Here is a 13,360-nt window from a genome sequence, read left to right as displayed (position 1 = left end):
TCTTTTCTTTCTCTCTTTTTTTTTGGCTGCGCCTGTGGCTTTCGGAAATTCCTGAGCCAGGGCTTGAACCTTTGCCACAGCAGTGGCCTTATCCTTAACCCACAGAATCACCTGAAAACTCCAGTTTTCTTTCCCAATAATGCTTATTCGAATGGGCTGCAACCGTTAGAACATTCTTCTCTTTTATGTGGTGATAAAACTAACACAAAGATGATGTCACTTTGACTTGCTTCCCTGATCTTATCAAGTCCAAAATTATCCTGATTCTTTCTTTTCTGATTCATTCTTTCTTTTTTTTTTTGGGGGGGGGTCTTTTCTAGGGCTGCACCCTTGGCATATAGAGGTTCCTAGGCTAGGGGTCTAATTGGAGCTGTAGCCACCGGCCTACACCACAGCCACAGCAACTCGGGATCCAAGCTGGGTCTGTGACCTACACCACAGCTCACGGCAATGCTGGATCCTTCACCCACTGAGCGAGTCCAGGGATTGAACCCGCATCCTCATGGATATGAGTCAGGTTCGTTACTGCTGAGCCATGACAGGAATTCCTTGAGAATGATTTTTAAAGTGTGAAATCAGAGTTGGATTCCAAATAGTTACATTTTTAGGAAAGAAACTGAGGATGTCCTCTTTAATTTGACTGCCTTTTCTGGTGACATTTTGCATTCTGAAGCAGTCTTTTTTTTTTTTTTTTTTTTTTGTCTTTTTGTCTTTTTTTGCTATTTCTTTGGGCCGCTCTCGCGGCATATGGAGGTTCCCAGGCTAGGGTCGAATTGGAGCTGTAGCCCCCTGCCTATGCCAGAGCCACAGCAAGCGGGATCCGAGCCTTGTCTGCAACCTACACCACAGCTCATGTCAAGGCAGGATCGTTAACCCACTGAGCAAGGGCAGGGACCGAACCCGCAACCTCATGGTTCCTAGTCGGATTCGTTAACCACTGTGCCACGATGGGAACATGAGTCATTATTTTGCCACGTGAGGTGTTGTGGTTTTTTTTTTTTTTTTTTTTTTGCCTTTTCTAGGGCTGCTCCTGCGGCATATGGAGGTTCCCAGGCTAGGGATCTAAATGGAGCTGTAGCCGCTGGCCTACACCAGAGCCACAGCAATGCAGGATCCCAGTCGAGTCCAAGACCTACACCACAGCTCATGGCAACACCAGATCCTTAATCCACTGAGCAAGGCCAGGGAGCGAACCCTCAACCTCATGGTTCCTAGTTGGATTCTTTAACCACTGAGCCATGACGGGAACTCCACCATGTGAGTTTTTGTCACAACCTACATGTGATGTCCAACAACGTAGGGACAGTTGGTACTTGTCTGGGCTCCTTATGGCTTCTTCAAACATTATCAAAATGTTCACTGAAAACTATGTCTAGTCACTTATGATCGAGCATGATAATGTGAGAAAAAAGATTATACACATGTATGTGTAACTGGGTCAGCATGCTGTACAGTAGAAAAAAAATAATGTATTGGGGAAATAAAAAAAAATATTTCTGGAAAAAAAAAATTCTGTGAGGACCAGTGCTGTGCTGTGCTGTGTTAACAAAGTAGGTCTTCGGCATTCCAGTTTTGACCTATGGGCTCAGGTGTTTTATCGGCCAGATTTCTGGATGCCATTAATCTCTCAGGGGTCTTAGACCTCCTGGGAGCAGTTACAGTTTCTCCTTTATTAGCTATAAAGATCTTCTTTCTATCATGGGGTTTATGACATTTTGATTTAGCCTTTTGGTTGCTGTAATGCTATTCATGTCTAATTTGCGGCCATAAAAAAAAAAAGATTGAACTTAAACAAACAAACAAAAAACTTTTATCAAAATATTTTGGAGAAACAGCATATAAATTTCTTTTCTTTCTTTTTTCCTTTTTTCCTATTTAGGGCTGTACCTGTGGCATATGGAAGTTCCCAGGCTAGGGGTCAAATTGGAGGTGTAGCTGTGGACCTATGCCACGGCCAAGCAATGTCAGATCCAAGCTGCATCTGAGGTCTACACCACAGCTTGCAGAAACTCCGGATCCTTAACCCACTGAACAAGGCCAGGGATCAGACCTGTATCCTCATGGGTACTAGTTGGGTTCTTTTTTTTTTTTTCTCCTCTATTTTATTTTATTTTATTTTTTTTAATATATTTTTTTTTATTTTCCCACTGTACAGCAAGGGGGTCAGGTTATCCTTACATGTATACATTACAATTACAGTTTTTCCCCCACCCTTTCTTCTGTTGCAACATGAGTATCTAGACAAAGTTCTCAATGCTATTCAGCAGGATCTCCTTGTAAATCTATTCTAAGTTGTGTCTGATAACCCCAAGCTCCCGATCCCTCCCACTCCCTCCCCCTCCCATCAGGCAGCCACAAGTCTCTTCTCCAAGTCCATGATTTTCTTTTCTGAGGAGATGTTCATTTGTGCTGGATATTAGATTCCAGTTATAAGTGATATCATATGGTATTTGTCTTTGTCTTTCTGGCTCATTTCACTCAGGATGAGATTCTCTAGTTCCATCCATGTTGCTGCAAATGGCATGATGTCATCCTTTTTTATGGCTGAGTAGTATTCCATTGTGTATATATACCAAATCTTCCGAATCCAATCATCTGTCGATGGACATTTAGGTTGTTTCCATGTCCTGGCTATTGTGAATAGTGCTGCAATGAACATGTGGGTGCAAGTGTCTCTTTTAAGTAGAGTTTTGTCCGGATAGATGCCCAAGAGTGGGATTGTGGGGTCATATGGAAGTTCTATGCATAGATTTCTAAGGTATCTCCAAACTGTTCTCCATAGTGGCTGTACCAGTTTACATTCCCACCAGCAGTGCAGGAGGGTTCCCTTTTCTCCACAGCCCCTCCAGCACTTGTTATTTGTGGATTTATGAATGATGGCCATTCTGACTGGTGTGAGGTGGTATCTCATGGTAGTTTTGATTTGCATTTCTCTTATAATCAGCGATGTTGAGCATTTTTTCATGTGTTTGTTGGCCATCTGTATATCTTCTTTGGAGAAATGTCTATTCAGGTCTTTTGCCCATTTTTCCATTGATTGATTGGTTTTTTGGCTGTTGGGATGTATAAGTTGTTTATATATTCTAGAGATTAAGCCCTTGTCGGTTGCATCATTTGAAACTATTTTCTCCCATTCTGTAAGTTGTCTTTTTGTTTTCTTTTGGGTTTCCTTTGCTGTGCAAAAGCTTTTCAGTTTGATGAGGTCCCATGGGTTTATTTTTGCTCTAATTTCTATTGCTTTGGGAGACTGACCTGAGAAAATATTCATGAGGTTGATGTCAGAGAGTGTTTTGCCTATGTTTTCTTCTAGGAGTTTGATGGTGTCCTGTCGTATATTTAAGCCTTTCAGCCATTTTGAGTTTATTTTTGTGCATGGTGTGAGGGTGTGTTCTAGTTTCATTGCTTTGCATGCAGCTGTCCAGGTTTCCCAGCAATGCTTGCTGAATAGACTTTCCTTTTCCCACTTTATGTTCTTGCCTCCCTTGTCAAAGATTAATTGACCACAGGTGTCAGGGTTTATTTCCGGATTCTCTATTCTGTTCCATTGGTCTGTCTGTTTTGATACCAGTACCACACTGTTTTGATGACTGTGGCTTTGTAGTATTTCTTGAAGTCTGGGAGAGTTATACCTCCTGCTTGGTTTTTGTTTCTCAGGATTGCTTTGGCGATTCTGGGTCTTTTGTTGTTCCATATAAATGTTTGGATTGTTTGTTCTAGTTCTGTGAAAAATGTCATGGGTAATTTGATAGGGATTGCATTGAATCTGTAGATTGCTTTGGGTAGTATGGCCATTTTCACAATATTGATTTTTCCAATCCAGGAACATGGAATATCTTTCCATTTCTTTACATCTTCTTTGATTTCTTTGATTAAAGTTTTATAGTTCTCGGCACATAGGTCCTTTACCTCTTTGGTCAGGTGTATTCCGAGGTATTTGATTTTGTGAGGTACAATTTTAAAAGGTATCGTATTTTTGTATTCCTTTTCTAATGTTTCATTGCTGGTATACAGAAATGCAACTGACTTCTGAATGTTAATCTTATATCCTGCTACTTTGCTGAATTTATTAATCAGTTCAAGGAGTTTTGGGGTTGAGTCCTTAGGGTTTTCTAGGTATAGTATCATGTCATCTGCATACAGTGACAGTTTGATCTCTTCTCTTCCTATATGGATGCCTTTTATTTCTTTTGTTTGTCTAATTGCTGTGGCTAGGACTTCCAAAACGATGTTGAAGAGCAGTGGTGAGAGTGGGCATCCCTGTCTTGTTCCAGATTTGAGTGAGAAGGCTTTCAGTTTTTCCCCATGGAGTATTATATTTGCTGTGGGTTTATCATAAGTGGCTTTGATTATATTTAGGAATGTTCCCTCTATACCCACTTTGGCGAGAGTCTTGATCATGAATGGATGTTGGACTTTGTCCAATGCTTTTTCTGCGTCTATTGAGATGATCATATGATTTTTGACTTTTTTTTTTGTTAATGTGGTGTATGATGCTGATTGATTTGCGTATGTTGAACCATCCTTGTGAACCTGGGATGAACCCAACCTGGTCATGGTGTATAATTTTTTTGGTATGTTGTTGGATTCGGTTGGCTAAGATTTTGTTGAGAATTTTTGCATCTATATTCATCAATGATATTGGCTGATAGTTTTCTTTTTTGGTGGTATCTCTGCCTGGTTTTGGAATGAGGGTGATGGTGGCATCATAGAATGTCTTTGGGAGTATTCCTTCTTCTTCAACCTTTTGAAAGAGTTTAAGGAGGATGGGCCCCAATTCCTCTTTATATGTTTGATAGAATCTAGTTGGGTTCTTAACCCTCTGAGCCACAATGGGAACTCATAAATTTTTGCTTTGTTGTAATTGTGTTCTTTGTTTTAATCTTCAATGCATTTCCAAATTAGACATTTTTTCCCTCACATTTGGAAAATAGATTTTATGGCAGCCAATTAAAAAAGTCCCTTAATTTTATTACAGCAGTTTTAAGTTCAAGCAAAATTGAAAGCTGCAGTTATTTCCTACATATCATCTTCCCCCCTATTTATAGCCTTCCAGATTATCAGCATCCTCCACCAGAGTGGTATATTGTTTCAATTAAGGAGCCTAAATTGACATATTATTATATATATTATTGACACTCAAAATCGACCTATGGTTCACTTTTGGCATTGTGCATGCAATGGGTTTGGATAAATATATGAAATGCATCCATCATTATAGTATCATACAAAGTATTTGGATCTGAGAAGATGTTGCTGCGGTTTATGTTGGAGAGTGTTTGGCCTACGTTATCCTGTAAGAGTTTTATAGTATCTGGTCTTATATTATATTTAGGTTTTTAATTCATTTTGAGTTTATTTTTGTGTGTGGTGTTAGGAAGTGTTATAATATCATTCTTTTACATGTAGCTGTCCAGTTTATCCAGCACTACTTTTTTTTTTTTAGATAGACTATTGATTAATTTTTTAAAGGTTTTTATTTTTTCCATTATAGTTGATTTACAGTGTTCTGTCAATTTCTACTGTACATCAAAATGACCCAGGCATACATATATATATGTATATATACACACACATTTTTCTCACATCATCCTCCCTCATTTTCCATCACAAGTGCCCAGCACTACTTATGAAAGGACTGTCTCTTCTCCACTGTATATTCTTTCCTCCTTTGTCATAGATTAGTTGACTATAGGTGTGTGGGTTTAATTATGGGCTTTTATCCTGTTCCACTGATCTACATTTCTGTTTTCGTGCCAGCACCATACTGTTTTGATGACTGTAGTTTTGTAGTATAGTCTGAAGTCAGGGAGCCTGATTCCTCCAGCTCTAATTTTCTTTCTCAGAATGGCTTTGGCTATTCTGGGTATTTTGCGTTTCATACAAATTAAAATTTTTTTGTTCTAGTTCTTTTTTTAAATGATTTTTATTTTTTCCATTATAGTTGGTTCACAGTGTTCTGTCAATTTTCTACTATACCAAGGTGACACAGTAAGACACACACACACACACATGCACACATTCTTTTTCTCATATTATCCTCTGTCATGCTCCATCATAAGTGCATAGATATAGTTCCCATGCTATAGAGCAGATTGTTCTAGTTCTGTGAAAAATGCCATTGATAATTTGATAGGGATTGCATTGAATCTGTAGATTGCCATGGGTAGTATAGTCATTTTCCTTTTCTTTCTTTTTTTTTTTTTTGTCTTTTTGTCTCTTTTGTTGTTGTTGTTGTTGCTATTTCTTGGGCCACTCCCGCGGCATATGGAGGTTCCCAGGCTAGGGGTTGAATCAGAGCTGTAGCCTCCGGCCTACGCCAGAGCCACAGCAACGCGGGATCCGAGCCGCGTCTGCAACCTACACCACAGCTCACGGCAACGCCGGATCGTTAACCCACTGAGCAAGGGCAGGGACCAAACCCACAACCTCATGGTTCCTAGTCGGATTCGTTAACCACTGCGCCACGATGGGAACTCTGGTAGTATAGTCATTTTGATAATATTTATTCTTCCAATCCAAGAGCGTGGTATATCTTTCCATCTGTGTCATCTTCAATTTCTTTCATCAGCATCTTCAAGTTTTCAGAGTACAGGTGTTTTGTCTCTTTAGGTAGGTTTATTTCTAGGTATTTTATTTTATTTTTTTTCATTTTTTTATTACTCAAATGAATTTATCACATCTGTAGTTGTATAATGATCATCACAATCTGATTTCACAGGATTTCCATTCCACAGCCCAAGCACATCCCCCCACCTCCCAAATTGTCTCCTCCAGAGACCATAAGTTTTTCAATGTCTGTGAGTCAGCATCTGTTCTGCAAAGAAGTTCATTATGTCCTTTTTTCAGATTCCACATGTCAGTGAAAGCATTTGATGTTGGTGTCTCATTGTATGGCTGACTTCACTTAGCATGTTAGTTTCTAGGTCCATCCATGTTGCTAAAAATGCTTGTATTTCATTCTTTTTGATGGCTGAGTAACATTCCATTGTGTATATGTACCACATCTTCTTGATCCACTCCTCTGTCGATGGACATTTAGGTTGTTTCCATGTCTTGGCTATTGTAAATAGTGCTGCAATGAACATTGGAGTACATGTGTCTTTGCAAGTTATGGTTTTCTCTGGATAGATGCCCAGGAGTGGTAGGTATTTTATTTTTTTGACATGATGGTAAATGGGATTGTTTCTTTAGTTTCTCTTTCTGATCTTTCATTGTTAGTATGTAGAAATGGGTTGATTTCTGTGGATTAATTTTTTATCCTGCAACTTTACCAAATTAATTAATGTGCTCTAACAGTTTTCTGGTAGCGTCGTTAGGATTTTCTAGGTATAGTATCATGTCATCTGCAAACAGTGATAGTTTTACTTCTTCCTTTCCATTTGGATTCCTTTTATTTCCTTTTTTTCTCTGATTGCTGTGGCTAGGACTTCCAAAACTATGTTGATAGTAGTGGTGAGAGTTGACATCCTTGTCTTATTCCTGATCTTCGTGGAAATTCTTTCAGGTTTTCACCATTGAGAGTGATGTTAGCTATGGATTTGTCATATGTTTGTCATAGGCTCCCTCTATGCCTTTATGGAGATTTTTTTTAAATTAAAATAATTTTTTAATTTTTACTTTCTTAAAAAATTTTTATTACTCAAATGAATTTATCACATCTGTAGTTGTATAATGATCATCACAATCCAGTTTCACAGGATTTCCATCCCACAACCCAAGCGAGATTTTTTTTTTTTAATCAGAAATGGGTGTTGGATTTTGTCAAAGTTTTCCCTGCGTTTGTTGAGAGGATCATATTGTTTTTATTCTTTAGTTTGTTAATGTGGTGTATCACACTGATAGATTTGTGAATATTGAAAAATCCTTGCATTCCTGGGATAAATCCCATGTGATCATTTTGTACAATGCTTTTAATGTATTGTTGGATTCAGTTTGCTAGTATTTTGTTGAGGATTTTTTGCATCTATGTTCATCAATGATATTGGCCTGCAATTTTCTTTTTATGTGGTATCTTTGATTTTGGTATGGTAGCCTCATAGAATGTGTTTAGGAGAATTCTTTCCTCTGCAATTTTTTGGAATAGTTTCAGAAGTGTTTACTCTTTACATTTTTGATAGAATTCACCTGCAAAGCCATCTGGACTTAGACTTTTGTTTGTTGGAAGTTTTTATTTAAAAAATTTTTTTGTTTGTTTTTTTTTGGGGCTGCACCTGCTACACATGGAGGTTCCCATGCTAGGGGTCGGATTGGAGCTGTAGCCACTGGCCTATACCACAGCCACGGGAATGTGTGATCTGAGCCACATCTGTGACCTACACCACAGCTCACAGCAATGCTGGATCCTTAACCCACTGAGCAAGGCCAGGGTTTGAATCCAAGTTCTCATGGATACTAATCAGGTTCCTTAACCTCAGAGCCACGGTGGGAACTCCTGTGGAAGTTTTTAAATCACAGTGTCAATTTCAGTACTTGTGATTTGTCTGTTCATCTTTTCTATTTCTTCCTGGTTTAGTCTTGGAAGATTTTACTTTTCTAAGAATTTATCTATTTCTTCTAGGTTGTCCATTTTATTGGCATATAGTTGCTTTTAGTCATCTCTCATGATCCTTTGTATTTCTGTGATGTCTGTTGTAACTTCTCCTTTTTCATTTCTAATTTTATTGATTTGAATACTATCCATTTTTTCTTTTGTCTTTTTTGGACTGCACCTGTGGCATATGGAGGTTCCCAGGCTAGGGGTCAAATTGGAGCTGTAGCCCCCAGCCTATGCCACAGCAACTGCAATGCCAGGTCTGAGCCATGTCTGCCACCTACACTGCAACTCACACCAATGCCTGATCCTTAACCCACTGAGTGAGGCCATGGATTGAATCTGCATCCTCATGAATACTGGTCAGATTTGTTTCTGTTAAGCCATTACAGGAACTCCCTTTTTTTTCTTGATGAGTCTGGCTAAGGGTTTATCAATTTTGTTGATCTTTTCAGAGAACCAGCTTTTAGTTTCATTGATCTTTTCTATGGTTTTCTTTGTTTCTGTTTCACTTATTTCTGCCCTGATCTTTATGATTTCTTTCCTTCCGCTAAGTTTGGGTTTTGTCTGTTCTTCTTTCTCTAGTTGCTTTAGGTGTAAAATTATGTTGTTTATTTGGGCTTTTTCTTGTTTCCTGAGGTAGGCTTGTATTTTGCTATAAACTTCCCTCTTAGAAATGTTTTTGCTGCATCCTAGAGGTTTTGGATTGTTGTGTCTGTGTTGTCATTTGCTTCTAGTTAATTTTTAATTTCCTCTTTGATTTCTTCAGTGATTCATTGGTTTAGTAGCATGTTGTCTAGTCTCCAGGTTTTTGTGTTATTTCACAGTTTTTTTCTTGTTGTTGATTTCTTGTCTTATAGCGTTGTGTTTGAATAAATGCTTGATGTGATTTCAACTTTCTTAAAGTCTCCGAGGCTTGATTTTTGGCCCAGAATGTGATCTATCCTAGAGAATGTTCTGTGTGCACTTGAGAAGAATGTGTATTCTTCTCCTTTTGGATGGAATATTCTATAAATATCTATTAAGTCTACCTGGTCTAATGCATCATTTAAAGTCTGTGTTTCCTTGTTGATTTTCTGTCTGGATGATCTGTGCATTGCTGTTAGTGGGGTATTAAATTCCTCACTATTATCGTGTTATTGTTTGTTTCTCCTTTTAAGGCTGTTAGCAGTTGCCTTATATATTGAGGTGATCCTATGTTGGGTGTATATATATTTACAATTGTTCTATTTTCTTCTTGGATCAATCCTTTGATCACTATGTAATGTCCTTCTTTGTTTCTTATAACATTCTTTAAGGTCTGTTTTGTCGGAAATGAGTATGCTACTCCAGTTTTCTTTTGATTTCAGTTTGCATGGACTATTTTCTTCTGTCCTCTCGCTTTCAGTTTGTATGTGTCCCTAGAATTGAAGTGGGTCCTTGAAGACAGCATATATATGGGTGTTGTTTTTGTATCCATTGAGCCAGTCTATGTCTTTTGGTTGGGGCAGTTAGTCCATTTACATTTAAGGTAATTATTGATATGTATGTTCTTTTTCTTTTCTTTTTTTGTCTTTTTGTTGTTGTTGTTGTTGTTGCTATTTCTTGGGCCGCTCCCGCGGCATATGGAGGTTCCCAGGCTAGGGGTTGAATCGGAGCTGTAGCCACCGGCCTACACCAGAGCCACAGCAACGCGGGATCCGAGCCGCGTCTGCAACCTACACCACAGCTCACGGCAACGCCGGATCGTTAACCCACTGAGCAAGGGCAGGGACCAAACCCACAACCTCATGGTTCCTAGTCGGATTCGTTAACCACTGCGCCACGACGGGAACTCCTGATATGTATGTTCTTATTGCCATTTTGTTAATTGTTTTGGATTTGTTTTTGTTGGTCTTTTTTCTTCCCTTCTTTTGTTCTCTTCCGTTGTAGTTTGATGGCTATCTTTTAGTATTGTGTTTGGATTGCTTTTTCTTATTTGTGTGTGCATCTATTATAGATTTTTGTTTTTCAGTTACCATGAAGTTTTGATATGGAAGTCTATATATATACAAGATTGTTTTAAGTTCTTGTTCTCCTAATTGCAAATTCATTTCCAGTATTCTGCATTGGTACTCTCCTCATGATTTCTGGTTTTGGTAGCATATTTGTGCATGGATGACTCCTACCTTTATTATATGTATGCCTTTACCAGCGAGCCTTGTCATTTTTAATTTGTTTCTAGTTGTCGCCTTTTCTTTTCTGCCTAGAGAAGTTCCTTTAGTATTTGTTGTAAAGCTAGTTTAGTGGTATTGAATTCTGTTAGCTTTTGCTTGTCTATAAAGCTTTTGATTTCTCCTTCAAATCTAAATGAGAGCCTCCTGAGTAGAGTAATCTTGATTGGAGGTTTTTTCCATTCATCACTTTAAGTATATTGTGCCAGTCCCTTCTGGCCTGCAGAGTTTCTGATGAAAAAATAAGCTGATAACCTTATTGGGGTTTCCTTATATGTTATTTGTTTCTTTCCCCTAGGCACTTTAAGTATTTTCTTTTTGTCTTTAATTTTTGTCAGTTTGGTTAATATGCGTCTCAGAATGTTCCTCCTTGGGTTTTTCTATGTGGTATACACTGTGCTTCCTGGATTTGAGTGAGTCACTCATTTCCCATATGAGGGAAGTTTTTGACTATTATCTCTTCAAATATTTTCTATGGCCCTTTTTCTTTCTCTTCTCCTTCTGGCACCCCTATAATGTGGATGTTGGTGCATTTAAAGTTGTTCCAGAGTTCTCTTAGACTGTCTTCATTTCTTTTCAATCTTTTTTCTCCTTTCTGTTCTGCATCAGTTATTTCCACTGGTCTGTCTTCCACCTCGCTTATTCGTTATCTGCCTCCTATATTCTGCTGTTGATTCCTTCTAGTGATTTTTAAATTTCAGTTATTGTGTTTTGTATCTCTGCTTGTTTAATTCTTAAATATTCTATTGGTTTATTTTTACTTTTATTTCTGTTGCTTTGAGAGACTTACCTGAGATAACATTTGTAAGGTTGATGTCTGAGAATGTTTTGCCTATGTTCTCTTCTAGGAGTTTGAGGGTGTCTTGTCTTGTGTTTAAGTCTTTAAGCCATTTAGACTTTATTTTGGTGCATGGTGTGAGGGTGTGTCTAGTTTCATTGATTTGCATGCAGCTATCCATGTTTACCAGCAATACTTGCTGAAAAGACTGTCTTTTTCCCATTTTATATTCTTGCCTCCTTTGTCAAAGTTTTTTTTTCTTTTTTCTTTTTTTTTGTCTTTTCTAGGGCCGCACCTGTGGCATATGGAGGTTCTCAGGCTAGGGGTCTAATCGGAGCTATAGCCGACAGCCTACGCCACAGCCCCAGCAACGCAGGATCCGAGCTGCATCTGTGGCCTACACCACAGCTCATGGCAATGCCGGATCCTTAACCCACTGAGCAAGGCCAGGGATCAAATCCGAAACCTCATGGTTCCCAGTTGGATTCGCTAACCACTGAGCCACGACGGGAACTCCTTCCTTATTCAAAGATTAATTGACCATAGGTGTCTGGGTTTATTTCTGAGTTCTCTATTCTGTTACATTGGTCTGTGTGTCTGTTTTGGTACCAGTACCACACTGTCTTGATGACTGTGGCTTTGTAATATTGCCTGAAGTCTGGGAGAGTTATGCCTCCTGCTTGGTTTTGGTTCCTTAGGATTTCTTTGGCAATTCTGGGTCTTTCATGGTTCCATATAAATTTTTGGATTGTTTTCTCTAGTTCTCTGAAAAATGACACAGGTAATTTGATAGAGATTGAATCTGTAGATTGCTTTGGGTAGTATGGCCATTTTTACAATATTAATTTTTCCAACCCAAGACCATGGAATATCTTTCCATTTCTTTAAATCCTCTTTAATTTCCTTGATTAAAGGAAATTTATAATTTTATAGTTCTCAGCATATAAGACCTTTACCTCCTTGGTTAAGTTTATTCCCATTTATTTGATTTTTTGGGGTGCAACTTTAAAAGGTATCATGTGTCTGTATTCCTTTTCTAATATCTCCTTGTTAGTTTACAGAAATGCGACTGATTTCTGAATGTTAATCTTATATCCTGCTACTTTGCTGAATTTGTTGATCATTGCAAGTAGTTTTTGGGTTGAGTCCTTAGGATTTTTATGTACAGTATCATGTCATCTGCATACAGTGACAGTTTTACCTCTTCTTTTCCTATTTGGATGCTTTCATATTTCTTTTGTTTGTCTGATTGCTGTGGCTACGACTTCCAGTACTGTGTTGAATAACAGTGGTGAGAATGGGCATCCTTGTCTTGTTCCAGATTTTAGTGGGAAGGCTTTCAGCTTTTCTCCACTGAGTGTTATATTTGCTGTGGGTTTGCCGTAAATGGCTTTGATTATGTTAAGGTATGTTCCCTCCATACCCACTTTGGTAAGAGTTTTTATCATGAAGGGATGTTGGACTTTGTCAAGTGCTTTTTCTGCCTCTATTGAGATGATCATATGGTTTTTGACTTTCCTTTTGTTAATGTGGTGTATGATGTTGATTGATTTGCATATGTTGAACCATCCTTGTGCACCTGGCATGAATCCTGCCTGGTCGTGGCGTATGATCTTTTTGATACGTTGTTGGATTAGGTTGGCTAAAATTTTGTTGAGAATTTTTGTGTCTATATTCATCAAAGATATTGGCCTGTAGTTTTCTTTTTTGGTGGTATCTTTGTCTGGTTTTGAAATTAGGGTGATGGTGGCATCATAGAATGTCTTTGGGAGTATTCCTTCTTCTTCAGCCTTTTGAGAAAGCTTAAGGAGGATGGGTCCAAGTTCCTCTTTGTATGTTTGATAGAATTCACCTGTGAAG

The sequence above is a fragment of the Sus scrofa genome, chromosome 2 (genome assembly GCF_054392235.1).
Source record: "Sus scrofa isolate SSC_HxYL_T2T_F1_AM1 chromosome 2, Sscrofa_HxYL_maternal_Yorkshire_Landrace_v2.0, whole genome shotgun sequence".
Lineage (NCBI taxonomy): Eukaryota > Metazoa > Chordata > Mammalia > Artiodactyla > Suidae > Sus > Sus scrofa.
This window is presented reverse-complemented; position numbering follows the sequence as displayed.